The sequence below is a fragment of the Onychostruthus taczanowskii genome, unplaced genomic scaffold (assembly GCF_017590055.1).
Source record: "Onychostruthus taczanowskii isolate IOZ18803 unplaced genomic scaffold, ASM1759005v1 scaffold26, whole genome shotgun sequence".
In the NCBI taxonomy this organism is placed as follows: Eukaryota; Metazoa; Chordata; class Aves; order Passeriformes; family Passeridae; genus Onychostruthus; species Onychostruthus taczanowskii.
In genome coordinates, this window is record NW_024499906.1 from 6,716,296 (window position 1) to 6,719,570 (window position 3,275).

The following is a 3,275-nucleotide window of genomic DNA, read 5'->3' on the forward strand; positions in this document are numbered from 1 at the left end:
TTAAGTACAAGTCCTTGTGAATTAATTCAGGGATTGCACAAAAGGAACACTGTGACAGCACGTATGTTGTGGGCCATTTGGGTAAGTATCTGGTAGATGAGACTTCTCTCAGACGAAGCTGAGGGGGCTGTGCAGAGAAGATGGGGAGGTGGAAGGGAGAATAAGGCAGAAAGGAAGAGCCAGCCACGGTGTGAAAAGCCTTGAAACAGTGCAAATGGATTTGAACTTCTGGCTAAGAAAGAAAGCTGAATAAATGTCTGTCACAGGACCAACTTCTGCTTGTCTCCTCCCTCCCCCAAGAAATGAGAATGATATGCATATTTAGACAGAGATAGATAAATGGATATATAGAGACATAAAATTGGGAAGAGTGGTTGAGGGAAAAGTAAGACTCACTATTATCACAATCTTATGCAGTTAACAAGAAACAAGGAGTGGCAGAAACAATTAAAAAATACCATGACATGATAGGGAACTTTCCATTTTCAGTTGCATTTAAAAGCTTTATGAAAGAAACTTTAAATTAAACTACATTCTCTTCACCTCAAAACAGTGTTCTTTGTTGGCAGACAATATCAATATTTAACACCACCCCCACTAGCCCCCATGTTTACATGTTTGAATCTACAGATGTCTAGTACAGGCATTAGAAATTAATAACCCTGGTGTAAGAGATAGCAAGTAGGCTGATTTTGAATTGTAGATGGGTAAGCAGAGGTACTGCTTGAAGCATTGTGACATTTTATGAGGGAAAACAGAAAGAGAAAGCAGCTTCCAGTCCTGATACCCATTTTCCATTCAGGGTAAACAAGAAATCAATGAGTTCCCCCCCTTTTAGTGTCAGCTGAAACAATGGAAAGCATGTGCCCAAGGACACAGCCAGATCTAAACAGTGTCATCTGTTCCTGGGAGGGGTCCCGATATCTGATACAAGAATGAGGCAGGGGAAAGAAATAAAGATTTGTATGTGAAAGGAAAGGGGCAGAAACATGAGAGAGAATGAGAAAGTCATCTGGATATAAACCTACTTGTCTGAGAAAAAACAACACTGTAGTTTTGAGAGATGTGATGGGCTGATTTACTGCTTGGATCTATTGCCCTTTCTTCCTCGTTCTTAGTCTTACAGGTCCACTGATCATGCTGATGCTGGTCCTTATCTCTCTCTGAAGTGATGTAACTCACCAACCCAGCAGAAAACTAATGCAGAAAAACGCAGGTATGGATGGGCCATACATCTAGCACAGGCACTGGGAGGAACTGCTGGTGAAAGGAGGGATGTATGAAGAGTGACATGAGGTGGATGATGAAGGACAAAAGAAAGAAGAGTTGAGGCAAGATTTCCATTTGGAGGAATGGAGCCTGCGAATCCACAGCCTGAAAGCAGATAGAAGTGTATTACAGTCAGGAAGTAAGCTGGGAGGTTCTTCCTCATGCTTTATTCTTACTTTGGTCTCTAATAGAAATAATCCTAATATACTAAATTTTCACTAATAAAAAGGTCAGAATTGGCAGCACATAAAGGTGCTGCTCTAATCCAGCTGCAGTCGGCCGCCATGGTTTGTAAACATGATTCAAGAGACAGACAGAGTATATTTGATCTGGAAAGATAAGAGTGTATGCAGCCTGGGGAAAGAGTTAGATGTACTTTGACACAGATAATAAGATGCCATGCCTTAGCCTTGACTGTCTTTTGCATACCCATCTCCCTGTGAGGAATATCTGAAGATGTCATTAAGGAGAACAAAGCAAAGCAAAACTCTGAACTACAGCCTTTGCATGCTAAATATTGTCCTGAATACACAGTGCGCCTGCACTGATTCCCTTTGAAATGGGAGCAGAGGTGTCACCTGGTGCTTTTCTCTAATCTAGGAGTGAGAAAATAAAGTCCCACTTGTAAGAAAAAAAATTTAAAATCCATAGTAGTAGCCTGGGAAACTGCAGCTTATGATAGCTTTATTAAAGTACTTTATCGTTTTCATGAAGAATGCTCAAATACTTTTAATGGAAGTTCCTACTAAAGTAAAACCTCCAGGGTCATACCAAATATGGTCAGAAATTGCTTAGGGAAATCTCTGTATTTTGTCTTCCTTAGAGTCCATGATGTATTCTACTTCAGTGAAGGATCTGCAAATAATTCAGTCAACCTCTGTTGAATTTTAAGGTAGTTAGATTGAATTCTTGTAATATCTGGGCAATTTACAGACTTGGGTGCAAGCTGTGCCATCAGCTGTTTTATCTTTAGAGCATATAAAATTACTATGATTTGCTTTATGTATTTTATATATTCATTAGAAAAAAAAACCCTTAAATTCCCTGTAGATTTTTAAATACTTTAGGATGATAGGGTGAAGCAGGTTAAGTTAGCCTTTCTGTTCATTATTTTAGGCGAACAATTTTAAAGGATGCTGATGATGAGGTACAAAGCATAAGGACAATTCAGTCCTGGTGCCATCTAATGCTCCAGGGAGAAAGACCAGATTTTGACTAAGTCAGCAGCAGAGCACCCAATGAATTGAAGGACTGCATTTTGCTTGCCTGGTGTCTCACAGAATGACAGAAGCACAACACTGCCAAGCTCTAACCAGGAAATCAACTCTATCCAGATGAGTCACCAAAATTAACTTCTTGGAGCAGACTACAACGATACCCCCAGTGCAAATTCGAATACATGCATCACACGGTTTTACTGGAGAGAACCCTACTGGGATGGCGCGCCGAGTTCACTGAGTTCTTACCCCACGGCACCGGAGAGGAAGGGGGAAGGTCACACCTCCACCTTCCCCGGCGCTCCTCGCATCCTTCCCTAAGGGTTTAACAACTTAAGGAATTCACCTCCACGCTGCCTACATAGGATTTTGGGGATTTTCTTCACGGACATAAGGCCCAAACCTTCTCATTTCGCAAAGCACCCCACATTAAAATGGCAACCAGGGAAATGCCGGCACTGCACGGGGTGAGCAGAACCGCTTGTGCCAGCCGTGCCCCCGGGAAGCGCAGGCCAGCAGCGCCTCAGCCCGAGGCTTCTCTATGCGCAGGAGCAAAGCCCCGGGCTGGGGGACACGGAGCCCCGAGGGTCTCTGCCCTGAGGCCAGTGCCACACCGCCCGGGGCACGGCCAGACACGCACTGAGGCTACCGAGCCCAGAGCTGAGACCGCCCGCCCCGAGCCCCCCGCCCGGCCGCGCCGGGCCACCCAGTGGGCGGAGGGCGAGGCCCTGCTGCTGCCACCACCTCCCCTCTTTCCGCCCGCCCTGTCAGGCACCGCCTCCTCCTCCT